The sequence below is a fragment of the Zalophus californianus genome, chromosome 11 (assembly GCF_009762305.2).
Source record: "Zalophus californianus isolate mZalCal1 chromosome 11, mZalCal1.pri.v2, whole genome shotgun sequence".
NCBI lineage: Eukaryota > Metazoa > Chordata > Mammalia > Carnivora > Otariidae > Zalophus > Zalophus californianus.
Genome location: NC_045605.1, coordinates 7221434 through 7238123, shown reverse-complemented (window position 1 = coordinate 7238123; position 16690 = coordinate 7221434).

Below are 16690 nucleotides of genomic sequence, written 5' to 3'. Positions count from 1 at the left end.
CCATACTATACAAAGCAATCTACAGATTCAGTACAATCCCTATACCAACAGCATTTTTCATAGAACTAGAACAAATAATCCTAAAATCTGTATGGAACCAAAAAAGACCCCAAATAGCCAAAGAAATCTTAAAACAGAATAACAAAACTGTAGGTATCACAATCCCAGAATTCAAGTTATACTACAAAGCTGTATCAATTGACACAAAAATAAAAACTGAGGTCAAAAAAACAAACTAGAGAGCCCAGAACACATGATTATTTGGTCAGTTAATATACGACAAAGAAGGCAAGAATCTGCAACACAAAAAAGATAGTCTTTTCAACAAATGGTGTTGGGAAAACTGGTTGGCTACATGCAAAAGATTGATACTGGACCACTTTCTAACACTATACACAAAAAGACAATCTCAAAATGGATTAAAGACATAGGGGGCAGAGCAAGATGGTGGAGGAGTAGGAGACCTGGATTTCGTCTGGTCTCAGGAATTCAGCTGAATAGGGATCAAACCATTCTGAACACCTACAACTCAACAGGAGATCGAAGAGAAAAATAGCAACAACTCTCTTAACAGAAAAGCGACCACTTACCGGAAGGTAGGACGTGCGGAGAAGTGAATCCGAGGCGATATTCGGGAGGATAGACATTGGGGGAGGGGGCCTCCATCGGCCACTTCTGGCAAGTGATAGAGCCGCGGAGCACAAAATCGGAACTTTTAGAAGTCGGCTCCGCTGAGGGACGTCGCTCCAGTGGCTGAGCTGGGGGTGGAACCCTCGCGGGACAGTGTGGTCTCAGGACCCTCGGGGTCACAGAAAGACCGGGGGAGCCTGATTGCGGCAGAGCTCCCAGGTATCGGAGTGGGGAAGCCAGATGCAGAGACGGAGCCGAGGTGTGGGCTCTCAGCTTGGGGTTGCCATAAACTGTGATCCGCGGCCCAGTCGGGCCACTGCTCCTCCAGCAAGGACCCAACAAGCGGCAGAACCGGGGAGACTCCCCTTCCTCCCCCTGGAGGAGCTGCCCGGGAACGCACCGCAGGGATCTGCTGGGATTGGAGACTTCACACCGAGTTGGGTGCCAGAGATAGAAACGCTCAGTCACAGGCCGGGGGAGCACAGAGTGCGGCCAGAGACCGGGGACACGGGAGTGACTAACTGCTTTTCTCTGGGGGCGCACTGAGGACGGGGGACCCTGAGTTCTCAGCTCAACCGGGGTGGAGATTGGGAGCCCACCATTCTCACTCTCGTCCTCCAAAGCTGTACCAAAAGCTTGCAGGGAACAAAAGCTCCCGAGAGCAAGCCCGAGGAGATGACTTAGCCCGGACCCGGCAAAGGCGGGGCAATTCCGCCTCCAGCAAAGACATTTGGGAACCACGGCAACAGGCTCCACCCCAGAAGATCCGCATGAACAGCCAGCCAAGACCAAGTTTACCGATCAATGAGAACAGGAGAACTCCAGCGCTAGGGGAATACTGCACATAGAATCCATGGCTTTTTTTACCATGATTCTTCAGTCTTTCAAAGTTAATTTTTTTAAACTGTCTTTCTTTTTTAATTTTTCTTTTTCCCTTTTTCAACCAACATCTTATCAATCCCTTTTTTAAAAAAACATTTTTATTTTTCATTTTTAGAGTCATATTCTATCCCTTCATAATAGTTACCCTTATTTTTGGCATATATATATATATATATATATATATATATATATATATATATATATATATATATATATATAAATTGTTCTCTCTTTAAAAATTTGAGATACAGTTTCTTCTAACAGATCAAAACATACCCTAAATCTCTTGTCTATGGCTTTGTTCTAGTGTCCTGCCTGAGCACATTCTCTCCCCATTTTTTTCTTTTTTATTTTTTTAAATCCTCTTTCTTTTTTCAAACAACTTCTTATCTTATCAATTCCTTTTATAAAATTTTTTATAATTTTCATCTTTACAGTCACATTCCATCCCTTCCTCATATCAACCTTTATTTTTATACATACATAAGTTTTTCTTTCTTTGAAATTTTGGGAGGCACTTTCTCCTAACAGACCAAAATACGCCCAAAATCTAGTGTGTGGAACTGATCTATGCACTAGCCTGATATTTGATCATATTCTGTTTTATTTGTTTTGTTCTGTTTTTATCTTTATCTTTTTCTTTTTTTTTTTCCTCTTTCTTTTTTCCTTCTTTCTCTTTCTTCTCCCCTGGTTTCAGGTCTTTTCTGATTTGTTTAGAGTATATTTGCTGGGGACGTTGTTAACCTGTTAGCATTTTCTCATTCATCTATTCTCCTCTGGACAAAATGACAAGATGAAAAAAAATCACCTCAACAAAAAGAACAAGAGGTAGTACCGTCTGCCAGGGACCTACTCAATACGGACATTAGTACGATGTCAGACCTAGAATTCAGAATCGTAATTTTAAAGATACTAGCTGGGCTTGAAAAAAGCATGGAGGTTATTAGAGAAACCCTTCCCAGAGAAATAAAAGAACGAAAATCTAACCAAATCGAAATCAAAAAGGCTATTCATGAGGTGCAATAAAAAATGGGGGCACTCACTGCTAGGATAAATGAGGCAGAAGAGAGAATCAGCGATATAGAAGACCAAATGATGGAAAATAAAGAAGCTGAGAAAAAGAGATAAACAACTACTGGATCACGGGGGCAGAATTCGAGAGATAAGCGATACGATAAGATGAAACAACATTAGAATAATTGGGATCCTAGAAGAAGAAGAAAGAGAGAGAGGGGCAGCAGGTATATTGGAGCAAATTATAGCAGAGAACTTCCCTAATGTGAGGAAGGAAACAGGCATCAAAATCCAGGAGGCACAAGAGAAGCCCTCTCAAAATCAATAAAAATAGGTCAACACCCCGACATCTAATAGTAAAACTTACGAGTCTCAGAGACAAAGAGAAAATCCTGAAAGCAGCTTGGGAGAAGAGCTATGTAACCTATAATGGTAGAAACATTAGATTGGCAACAGACCTATCCACAAAGACCTGGCAGGCCAGAAAGGACTGGCATGATACCTTCAGAGCACTAAACAAGAAAAATATGCAGCCAAAAATACTATATCCAGTTAGGCTGTCATTGAAAATAGAAGGAGAGATAAAAAGCTTCCAGGACAAAAAAAAAACTAAAAGAATTTGCAAACACGAAACCAGCCCTCCAAGAAATACTGAAAGGGGTCCTCTAAGCAAAGAGGGAGCCTAAAAGCAGCATAGACCAGAAAGGAATACAGACAATACACAGTAACAGTCACCTCACAGGCAATACAATGGCACTAAATTCATAACTTTCAATAGTTACCCTGAATGTAAATGGGCTCAATGCCCCAATCAAAAGACACAGGCTATCAGACTGGATTAAAAAACAAGACATCAATATGCTGTCTGCAAAGGACTCATTTTAGACCCAAAGACACCTCCAGATTGAAAGTGAGGGGGTGGAAAACCATTTACCATGCTAATGGACCCCAAAAGAAAGCTGGGGTGGCAATCCTTAGATCAGACAAATTCGATTTTAAAACAAAGACCGTAATAAGAGTTGAGGAAGGACACTATATCCTACTTAAAGGGTCTATCCAACAAGAAGATCTAACAATTGTAAATATCTATGCCCCTAACATGGGAGCAGCCAATTATATAAGGCAATTAATAACAAAAGCAAAGAAACACATTGACAACAATACAATAAACTGGTGGACGTTAACACCCCCCTGACTGAAATGGACAGATTATCTAAGCAAAAGATCAACAAGGAAATAAAGACTTTAAATGACACACTGGACCAAAGGGACTTCACAGACATATTCAGAACATTCCATCCCAAAGCAACAGAATACACATTCTTCTCTAGTGCCCATGGAACATTCTCCAGAATAGATCACATCCTAGGTCACAAATCAGGTCTCATCCGGTACCAAAAGATTGGGATTATTCCCTGCATATTTTCAGACCACAGTGCTTTGAAACTAGAACTCAATCACAAGAGGAAAGTCGGAAAGAACTCAAATACATGGAGGCTAAAGAGCATCCTACTAAAGAAGGAATGGATCAACCAGGAAATTAAAGAAGAATTAAAAAAATTCAGGGAAACAAATGAAAATGAAAACACAACTGTTCAAAATCTTTGGGATACAGCAAAGGCAGTCCTGAGAGGAAAGTATATAGCAATTGTTTCTCAAGAAACAAGAAAGGTCTCAAATACACAACCTAACCCTACACCTAAAGAAGCTGGAGAAAAAAACAGCAAATAAAGCCTAAACCCAGCAGGAGAAGAGAAATAATAAAGGTCAGAGCAGAAATCAATGAACTAGAAACCAAAAGAACAGGAGAACAGATCAACGAAACTAGGAGCTGATTCTTTGAAAGAATTAACAAGATTGATAAACCCCTGGCCAGACTTAACAAAAAGAAAAGAGAAATGACCCAAATCAACAAAATCATGAATGAAAGAGGAGAGATCACAACCAACACCAAAGACATACAAACAATTATAAGAACATATTATGAGCAACTCTATGCCAGCAAATTAGATAACCTGGAAGAAATGGATGCATTCCTAGAGATGTATCAACTACCGAAATTGAACCAGGAAGAAATAGAAAACCTGAACAGACCTATAACCACTAAGGAAATTGAAGTAGTCATCAAAAATCTCCCAACAAAAAAAAGCCCAGGGCCAGATGGCTTCCCAGGGGAATTCTACCAAACATTTAAAGAAGAATTAATACCTATTCTTCTGAAACTGTTCCAAAAAATAGAAATGGAAGGAAAACTTCCAAACTCATTTTATGAGGCCACCATTACCTTGATCCCAAAACCAGACAAAGACCCCATCAAAAAGGAGAATTGCAGACCAATATCCTTGATGAACATGGGTGCAAAATTCTCACCAAAATACTAGCCAATAGGATCCAACAGTACGCTAAAAGGATTATTCACCATGACCAAGTGGGAATTATCCCTGGATTGCAAGGTTGGTTCAACATCCGCAATCAATCAACGTGATACAATATATTATTAAAAGAAAGAACAAGAATCATATGATCCTCTCAATAGATGCAGAAAAAGCATTTGACAAAGTACAGCATCCTTTCTTGATCAAACTCTTCAGAGTATAGGGATAGAGGGTACATACCTCAATATCATAAAAGCCATCTATGAAAAACCTACAGCGAATATCATTCTCAATGGGGAAAAGCTGAGAGCTTTCCCCCTAAGGTCAGGAACGCGGCAGGGATGTCCACTATCACCACTGCTATTCACCATAGTATTAGAAGTCCTAGCCACAGCAATCAGACAACAAAAAGAAATCAAAGGCATCCAAATCGGCAAAGAGGAAGTCAAACTCTCACTCTTTGCAGATGATATGATACTTTATGTGGAAAACCCAAAAGACTACACCCCAAAATTGCTAGAACTCATACAGGAATTCAGTAAAATGGCAGGATATAAAATCAATGCACAGAAATCAGTGGCATTCCTATACATCAACAACAAGACAGAAGAGAGACAAATTAAGGATTCGATGCCATTTACAATTGCACCCAAAACCATAAGATACCTAGGAATAAATCTAACCAAAGAGGCAAAGGATCTGTACTCAGAAAACTATAAAATACTCATGAAAGAAATTGAGGAAGATGCAAAGAAATGGAAAAATGTTCCATGCTCATGGATTGGAAGAACAAACATTGTGAAGATGTCAATGCTACCTAGAGCAATCTACACATTCAATGCAACCCCCATCAAAATACCATCCACTTTTTTCAAAGAAATGGAACAAATAATCCTAAAATTTGTATGGAACCAGAAGAGACCCTGAATAGCCAGAGGAATGTTGAAAAAGAAAAGCAAAGCTGGCAGCATCACAATTCCCGACTTCCAGCTCTATTACAAAGCTGTCATCATCAAGACAGTATGGTACTGGCACAAAAACAGACACATCGATCAATGGACAGAATAGACAGCCCAGAAATGGACCCTCAACTCTACGGTCAACTAATCTTCGACAAAGCAGGAAAGAATGTCCAATGGAATAAAGACAGTCTCTTCAACAAACGGTGTTGGGAAAATTGGACAGCCACATGCAGAAGAATGAAACTGGACCATTTCCTTACACCACACACAAAAATAGACTCCAAATGGTTGAAAGACCTAAACGTGAGACAGGAGTCCATCAAAATCCTAAAGGAGAACACAGGCAGCAACCTCTTCGACCTCAGCCACAGCAACTTCTTCCTAGAAACATCGCCAAAGGCAAGGGAAGCAAGGGCAAAAATGAACTGTTGTGATTTCATCAATATAAAAAGCTTTTGCACAGCAAAAGAAACAGTCCACAAAACCAAAAGACAACCGACAGAATGGGAGAAGATATTTGCAAATGACATATCAGAGAAAGGGCTAGTATCCAAATATATAAAGAACTTATCAAACTCAACACCCAAAGAACAAATAATCCAATCAAGAAATGGGCAGAAGACATGAACAGACGTTTTTCCAAAGAAGACATCCAAATGGCCAACAGACACATGAAAAAGTGCTCAACATCCCTCGGCATCAGGGAAATCCAAATCAAAACCTCAATGTGATACCACGTCACACCAGTCAGAATGGCTCAAATTAACAAGTCAGGAAACAACAGATGTTGGCGGGGATGCGGAGAAAGGGGAACTGTCCTACACTGTTGGTCGGAATGCAAGTTGGTGCAACCACTCTGGAAAACAGTATGGAGGTTCCTCAAACAGTTGAAAATAGAGCTACCATTCGATCCAGCAATTGCACTACTGGGTATTTACCACAGAGATACAAATGTAGGGATTCGAAGGGGTACATGCACCCAATGTTTATAGCAGCAATGTCCACAATAGCCAAACTGTGGAAAGGGCCATGATGTCCATTGACAGAGGAATGGATAAAGAAAATGTGGTATATATACACAATGGAATATTATGCAGCCATCAAAGGGAATGAGATTTTGCCATTTGCAACGATTTTGCCATTTGGAAATGGAGGGTGTTATGCTGAGTGAAATAAGTCAATCAGAGAAAGACATGTGTCATATGACCTCACTGACATGAGGAATTCTTAATCTCAGGAAACAAACTGAGGGTTGCTGGAGTGGTGGGGAGGTGGGAGGGATGGGGTGACTGGGTGATAGACATTGGGGAGGGTATGTGCTATGGCGAGTGCTGTGAACTGTGCAAGACTGTTGAATCACAGATCTGTACCTCTGAAACAAGTAATGCAATATAGGTTAAGAAAAAAAAAAAAGAAGAAGATAGCAGGAGGGGAAGAATGAAGGGGGGGAAATCGGAGGGGGAGATGAGCCATGAGAGACGATGGACTCTGAAAAACAAACTGAGGGTTCTAGAGGGGAGGGGGTGGGGGGATGGGTTAGCCTGGTGATGGGTATTAAAGAGGGCAGGTTCTGTGCGGAGCACTGGGTGTTATTCCCAAATAATGAATCATGGAACACTACATCCAAAACTAATGATGTATGGTGATTAACATAACAATAAGAAAATTACAAAAAAAGTTACAAACTTCCAGTTATAACATAAATTTGATTTGGGAATACAAAGTACAGCATAGGGAATGTACTTGATAATATGTAACAACTTTGTACGGTGACAGATGGCAGCTAGATTTGTCATGGTAATCACTTCACAATGTATATAAAATGTTGAATCACTATGTTGCACACCTGAAACTAATATAATATTGTATGTCAGTACACTTCAAAATTAAAAAGTAAATAAATAAAAATAAAAAAAATTAAAAAAATGGATTAAAGACATAAATATGAGAGCTGAAACCATGAAAATCTTAGAAGAGAGAACAGGCAGTAATGTCTCTGACATTGGCCATAGCAGCATTTTTCTACATATGTCTCCTGAGGCAAGGGAAACAAAAGCAAAAATGAACTATTGGGACTACATCAAAATAAACAGCTTAGGCACAGTAAAGAAAGGAATCAAAGAAACTAAAAGACAACCTGTTGAATGGGAGAAGATACTTGCAAATGACATATTTGATGAAGGGTTAGTATCTAAAATACATAAAGAACTTATACAACTCAACACCAAAAAACCAAATAATTCAATTAAAAATAGGCAGAAGATATGAACAGACATTTCTTCAAAGAAGATATCCAATGTCTAACAGACATATGAAGAGATGCTCAACATCACTAAAAATCATCAAGGAAATGCAAATGAAAACCACAATGAGATATCACCTCACACTTGTCAGAAAGGCTAAAATAAAAAACATAAGAAACAACAAGTGTTGGTGAGGATGTGGAGAAAAAGGAACCCTCTTGCACTGTTGATGTGAATGCAAACTGGTGTAGCCACTGTGGAAGACAGTATGGAGGTTCCTCAAAAAATTTAAAAAAATGATATGAGGGGTGCCTGGGTGGCTCAGATGGTTAAGCGTCTGCCTTCAGCTCAGGTCATGATCTCCAGGTCCTGGGATCTAGCCCCATGTCAGGCTCCCAGCTCAGCTGGGAGTCTGCCTCTTCCTCTCCCTCCATCTCTCCCCCTGCTTGTGCTCTCTCTCTCTCTGAAACGAATAAATAAAATCTTTAAAAAAAAAATGATATGATCCAGCAATTCCACTACAGGGTATTTACCCAAAGGATATGAAAATACTAATTCAAAAAGAAACATACATCGCAGTGTTTATTGCAGCATTATTTACAATAGTCAAATTATGGAAATACCCAAGGGACCACTGATGGATGGATAAAGAAGATGCAGCATACACACACACACACACACACACACACACACACACACACACACACACACAGGAATATTACTCAGCCATAAAAAAGAATGAAATCTTCTCATTTGCAACAACATGGATAGATCTAGAAGGTGTAATGCTAAGTGAGATAAGTCAGTCAGAGAAAGCCAAATACCATATGATTTCACTCATATGTGGAATTTTAAGAAACAAAATAAACAAACAAAGAAAAAAGAGATGAAAAACAGACTCTTAACAAAGAGAACAAACCGATGGCTACCAGAGGGAGGTAGGTGGAGGGGGAATGGGTGAAATAGGTGACGGGGATTAAAGAGCACACTTATCGTGATGAGCAGTGAGTAACGTATGGAAGTACTGAATCCCTATATTGTACACTGTAAACTAATGTAACACTGTCTGCAAATTATACTGGAATTAAAATAAAAAAAAGAAAAACGAGGTATCAGTATACCTCTAGTAGAATGGCCAAAATTCAAAACACTAACAACACAAAATGGCAGTGAGGATGTGGAGCAATAAGACTTCTCATTCATTGTTAGTGAACTTCTCATTCATTGTTAGTGGGGATGCAAAATGATAGAGGCAATTTGGAAGACAGTTTGTCCGTTTCTTACAAAACTTAACATACTTTTGTCAAATGATTCATCAAGTACATTCTTTGGTATTTATCCAAAGGGTTTGAAAATTTATGTCCTCACAAAAACCTCCGTACAGATGTTTATGGCAGCTTTATTCATAATTGCCAAAACCTGAAAGCAACCAAGATGTCCTTCAATAGGTGAATGGGTTAATGAACTGTGGTCCATCGAGACAATGGAATATTATTCAGAGCTAAAAGGAAATGAGCTATCAATTCATGAAAAGATATGGAGGAACCTTAAATGCCTATTACTACGTGAAAGAAGTCAGTCTGAAAAGGCTACATACTATGTGATTTCAACTATATGGCATTCTGGAAAAGGCAAAACTATGTAGACAATGAAAGGATCAGTAGTTGCCAGAGGTTAGGGAGAGGGAGGGATGGTTTCGGTAGTGAAACTATCTTATTTGATATTACAACGGTGGATAAATGTCACTACACATCTGTTAAAACCATAGAGTGTATAACACTGAGAGTGAACCCTAGTATAAACTACTGACTTTGGGTGATAATGATGTGTCAGTGTAGGTTTATGGATGGTAACAAATGTACTGCCCTGATGTGGGATGCTGATAGTGAAGGAGGCTGTGTGCATATGGGGGTAGGTGCTAGAGAAGTCATTTCTGTGGCTTCCACTTGATTTTGCTCTGAACCTAAAACTGCTCTAAAAATAAATCATATTTTAAAAAACAACAACAGTTCAACATCCAATTAATAAAAGTAATAAAGGAGCTCTTTTGCTTAGACGTTAGCAGAAAAGATGAGGTAAGGTTGTCAGTCAGTTCACATAAACTGTAAACACACCAAGAATTCTTGCTGCTTAAAAATACTCATCATTGACTTTATCTGTTAATACAAGACTACTGACAAAATGTTAAGGGTTATCTGCATGATTAGTTTATATTTTCCTTGTTCAGCAAAAGGCAAGAGAAAAAATAACTCTGAGTTGCAACATGAAAGCAATTTACCACCTCATCACCCTTAAACAAAAGGTTCAAAGCAAAATGTGTTCAATCTTGACATACACCATATGCCTGAAAATGCTCACTGAATAGGAACCTAGATGTGAGAATAATAATGCATATGAATGGCAACCAATAACTATTTCAATGAAATTTCTTATTCTGCACAGTTGGGTGTTGGATAATTCAGGTGCTTGGGAGGGAGGGCTCAACTCCTTTTGAGATGAGTATACCAGGGTCAAAAACAGTGAAGTGAGTTAGCCAGAAACACAACAACGACTAAAGCTCAAGTTATTTTTGATTTCCAGGCTCAGTTACATTTTTTAAAGTAGTTCTAGGCACAGTATTGGCCTAGTACCTAACTAGTGGTAGGTACTCAATGAACACTTCCTGGAGAAATGCTGGTTGAATTGGAAGAGTGTGAACTCATCAATGTATCTCTAGAACTGTCCAGGGGAGAGATGCATCGATCAGGTGATAAATCAGAACCTACTGGAGTCTGCTCACCATCACTTGGTGAAAATAGGTTTTTTTTTTTTTTTTTTTTTTTAAGGTTTTTTATCTCCTTTCCTCAGTAAGTCTATAGTAACCTCACTTTTAGGCCAGCAGATGGTGAGGTCAGCCTGCCACCCAGCCCCTGTTCTGGCTCTCATTATGTCTCACCTGAACTACTTCAATATCGTTCTACATTAGCTCTCATCTTTTAGTCTTATACCATTTTATTCTCTTCTGCACGTGCCTCTGAAGTTGTTTTTAGAAAACACAAAGCTTGTCATATCACTTCCTATGCCTAAAGCCCACTGCCAACAGGCTAAAGTCCAAGGTCCTTAGCATGAGGTACAGGGAACCTTACAATTTAACCATGGCTTGCCTTTTCAACCTGTTCTTCTTCTCCTCTCCATGCTTCCGAATGCTCTATAATTTCCAGCTGATCTGTTGCTCAGGCCCAAAACCTGGGAGCGTCCATGACTCCTTGGTTTCTGTTATATTTCATATATAACCCAGCAGCAAATCCTGACAGCTCTACCTTGACAATACATGGAAATCACCAGAGGCCTTTTCACTGTTAAGCTAATAATGCCTTGTGAATGTATGAGAAACTGAGAAACCCCTCCAGTTCTATCTGCTCATGCTGTCTGCTGGAGGACAGATTTTGGATTTTTTTTCCCCCACAACAAGATAAAACAAAACACAAAAGCAAAATATAAGCAAAGTCGCACCATGTCTAGCCACATACATGGATACCACCCTGGTCCAATTAACCATAATTATCTCTTGTATAATTTACTGGAAAATTTGTAACTGGTTTCCCAGTTGTCTATGCATCATAGAGTAGGGTCATGGTTCTCTTACAACCTATCCCCTGCTCAAGTCCTCCAATGACTTCCAATTCACTTAGAACAAAATCCAGAGTCCTTACAATGGCCCTAGAGCTTCTGCTACTCTCCCTCTAGTTCACTCTGCCTCAGCCACATTGGCTGGTGTCCTTTCCTCCTGTATCAGGACCTTTGCCCATGCCCTCTCCTCTTTCTGAGCATGCTTCCCCAGCTAGTCACATGATCAACTCCTTCATTTCCTTCTTGTTTCACCCTGAATGTCACCTTGTGAATGAGGCCTTACCTATACAACTTATACAAAATAATCTCTCTCTCCTTACCCACGAACACTCTTACCCTGCTTCATTTTTTTCCCCTCCTGTATTCATCAATATCAGATGTGCTGATTTGTATATTGCCAGGCTTTCACATCAAGATATACATTTCTTGAGAGAGGGCAGTGCTTTTGTCTGCTTTGTGCATTTCTCCGTTTTTAATTCTACAACAGTACCAGGCACAGAGTAGGGGCTCAGTAAAATATCTCTTACATGAATTGAAGTGACCGAGAGTATGGGACAGTTTGGCTTCTTTCCCAGTGTTAAAGAGTGGATTATTAAGTTCAGCTTCTTGTGGGTCACTATCTGGTCAGTCCTTTGCTCTAAGTCACAGGGTGTCTGTATTGGGATCCCAGGTATTTGTATTTCTAATACCAATCCTCTATATAGGACATCTGTAAAAGGCTGTATTTTCTTTACAGTGATTTCATTTTTATTATTTTAGTTGGCCCTCATAACACAGTATGGAAAGTACCATCATTGTTATCTCCGTTTCTTTTTAAGTTAGGAAATCTGATACTTTATACCAAGAAGTGAAGCCCCAATACTTTAAAGATAACAGTAATCCCACAAAGCATATGGATTCAACCAAGACCTTAATTTAGTCTGGAAGAAAGGGGAGACTTAGGTAGATAATATAAAGATTTTGATACTTTAAGTACAGTCTGTGGAACGATAAACTTAACTACACAAATAGTGTGAGATAGATGTTTGTAACAGTTAGATCCATCCAAAACTGCAGCAGGCCTCCTAAGGAGTGACATCGTTAGAAATGGTGCAGCAGAGACTGGACCACTGGCCTCTAGGCAAACTTGTCACAGAGGGGGTACCAGAAAGGGAACTCCAGGTATTCTTGCAACCTACTCATCTATGAATCCAAAACATGCATCCCATTTCTTGCTCCAAAGAACATTTTCAATCCTTAAGTGATAAAAAAACAAAACAAAAAACCCCCAAGAGCTATCATGCGTAAGGGTGAAATGAGTCACGGTCTTGCACAGCTCCCTTCCGTGGCTCAGGCAGACGGTGAGAAGAAACTGTGGTAAAAGTTACAAGGAAAGAACTTGAGGGCTTAACAATGAGATCAAGGAAAGAACATCGGCTTGGGCAATACCAAGCAGTAGCACCAGAACAAAGACCATAAATTTCCTTTAATGCTTGATGCAAAATCCCAGTTCTGTGCTTAACCTCTCACCAGCGGGCCAGGGTGAGGGGGCAGCGGCCCAGCCAGAAGAATCTGTTGTTGACAACGTAGGAAACAGTCGCAAAAGGTCAGATGCTATTAGGAGATGGTGTTTCACATCCAGGGGAGGGAGCTGTTGTTTGCGAGTGGTTTTGACAGAAAGAGTTATTTATTTCCTGGCTTATCTGCAGCCAAGTGTGTGGGCCAGAAATTCTCAACAGATAAACAAGGGTCCCACCCCAAGGCACTCTCCCAGAGGCTCGCTCACTCAAATACTGTCTTTCACCTGCAAGGTTTAAGATAAATAAAATACCAGGGTGTCGCTGACATCCAACTCATTTTATTTAATAAATGTGATACTTGAAACCGACATCTGGGGAAAGGAAGAGGGGTCAAAACAGACCCCTTAACAAAAGGGCACAGGAAGAGATGAGCTTTTCATTTTGTTGAGTTTCCATTACAGGTTTAAATAAAAAACAACCTCCTATGCAATATTATGTTAATTATATATAAGAACACCATGGAAGCCACTGCCATGAATATATGAAGGGAAAACTGACCTTCTTCCAGGGTCTTCTATGAAGGAACTTCAGAGGCACTAAATTCCTATGGGTATTAGTTGAGGAACAATCCTGAACAAGAAACTTGAGAACTTAAGCGTTGGTTTGAAGAATATCCTGTTGTCTCTTTATTGTCACATAACTCGAATTTTTTTCCTTCCAATTTCTTTTCGAAAGCTCTCTCGGCCTCCTGTCTGATTATGTTGCCCTCTTGCTTAAGGGCTTCTGCTGGGTGCCTTCTGGACCAATCTCAGACTCCTGTGTGGCGTGGAAAGCCCTTGACAGCCCCTGCACCCAGGCTGAGTCTGGGCACCGGCCTCCGCCCCACAGCACAGCCCGGGTCTCCTGAGCCCGCCAGGGGCTCTGCCTTGGGACATTTTAACTGCGCTTGGAATGCTTTTCTTCCCCTCCAGCCAGCGAGCTCCTTCTCATTTTCAACCCCAGGGCTTGTTGGTGGTGGTGGGGCCGTGACCCTTTCTGAGGTGTTGCCCAAATCCCCGGATGGAATTATTTTTCTCTGTGCACCGAGGAGTTTTTCATACTCACCATGTTAGGCTGTTACAGCCTTGATGCACATATTTATGGCTCATGTTGGGTTATTAATTGAAACGAAAAATATCTTGTTCCTCCTGACAGTCTTCGGCATGATGAAGGTTAGAACACTGGTTCTGGATGGAGCCAGGCTGCCTGTCCCTTTCTACGTGATGAGCCTTCTCTTAGCGTGTAAACTAGGCCTATTACCTCGACTTCACAGAAACCATTTGGCTTAAGGTCGGTCCCTGTGTACTCAGCATATTTTAGCTATTATGGTTATCTTTATATGCCCAGAGCCTGGCAAGTTCCTGATTCTTAATAATCATAACAGCGAAGAAAAGCAGAAGATGTCACCCCAAAATATGGCTTCTTTGGCATAAGGATTGTTTTGAGAAACAGTGGGCATGAGAAAACATCTGCAAACAGCAAAGTTCCCTTTTGTAAGGGAAATTTACATTCATAAATCAAATCTCCATTCGTAAGGGTGTCTCCCTCTCTGTACCAGGAAGAGACGGTGACTCTAAATCACAAGAGAATCTTATCAGTGGAAAAGGTACCAACTTGACTCCGGATAACAAACCTCACCCTTGGTTACTGTGCTTTTCCTTGTAACTTCCCCTAACTGGCCTCACCGCTCCCTTCCTTCTCCTGTCTTCACCTGAAGATGGTATTTAAGCTAGTGGTTTAGAGGATACACAAGGTACACACATTAATAAACTGCATGTTTTTGTCTTGTTATTCTGTCTTTCATTACAGGGGTCTCAGCCAAGGACTCAGAAGGCTAGAGGTAACATTATTTTTCTTCCTTTACAACAGCAAACCCCAAACGTGTGTTATGTGTTAGTGTTAAGTACCTTTCATACGATGTCTCATTAGTTCACACATTCAAGGCCAAGACTTGGGAGAGACTAGCAGGCGCGTGGGGCACAAAACTTAAGAAAGTTCTCACTCTCAGGGTTGATAAGTGCCCTCTGTTGACCCTAAACTCATGTGGCCCTGAGAATGAGTGCCTTCTTCCACTATTGAACAGCTTTCTTGAGACAAAGTTCACACACTATACAATTCACCCATTTCAAGTGCATAGTTCAGGGGCTGTTAGTATAGTCACAGCGTTGTGCAACCATCACAACCAATTTTAGAATGTTCTCATGACCCCTCCAAAAACCCATGCCCATTATCAGTCACTCCTCAATTCCCCCCAAACTCCCAAACTCTGGGCCACCATTAATCTACCTTCTGTCTCTATAGATTTGCCTATTTCAGACATTTTATATAAACAGAAACACACAATCTGTGGTCTTCTGTGACTGGTGTCTTTCACTCACCGTAGTGTTTTCCAGGTTCATCTATGGACCATCTATCACTACTTTATTCTTTTTATAACCAAGTGACATTCCATTGTATGGAAGACCACATTTTGTTTATCCATTTATCAGTCATGGATATTTGGATTGTTTCCATTTTTTTTTTTTTTTACTATAATGAATCATGCTATTATGAACACCTGTGTGGATGTTTGTCTTCATTTCTCTTGGGTATATACCTGGGGGTGGAATTGCTGGGTGAAATGGTAACTCTGTGTTTAACATTTTGAGAAACTGCTGGACTATTGCCCAAAGGGGCTGCACCATTTTACTTTCCCGTCAGCAATTTTCCAAATCCTTTGTACCCTCACCACACTGTTAGTCTTCATCTGTTTTTGTTATAGTCACCGAGTAGGTGTGAAGTGGTATCTCATTGTGGTTTTGACTTGCATTTCCCTAATGCAAATGAGGTTGAGCATCTCTTAAGTGATTATTGGCCATTTGTCTATCTTCTTTGAAGAAATGTCTACTTAGATCTTTTGCCCATTTTTTTAAAGTATTCAGCTTTCTTGAGGTATAATTGACAAAGTTGTAAGATTTAAACTATAAATCATTGTTGTACATATGTGCACAATGTACATATGTGTGTAATGTGTACATATTGTGCAAGGATTCACCTCATCTAGTTAATGAACACATCCATCAGCTCACATATTTATCTTTGTCCCTCCCATTTCTTTTAATTGGGTTGTCTTATTATTGAGTTGTAAGAGATCTTTGTATATTCTGGATACAGGTCCTATCGGACATGATTTGCAAATATTTTCTCCCATTCTGTGGGTGTCTTTTTATTTTTTACAGTGCCCTTTGAAGCACAAAATTTTTAAATTTTAATTCAATCCAGTTTATTTTTTCTTGTGTTACTTGTGCTTTTGGTCTTCTATCGAAGAAAGCCTTGCCTCACCCAAGGTCATGAAGATGCACTCTTATGTTTTCTTCTAAGAATTTTATAGCTTTAGCTCTTGCATTTAGGTGGGTGACCCACAAGAGTTAATTCCTATGTGACCTCCTTAAATTTTG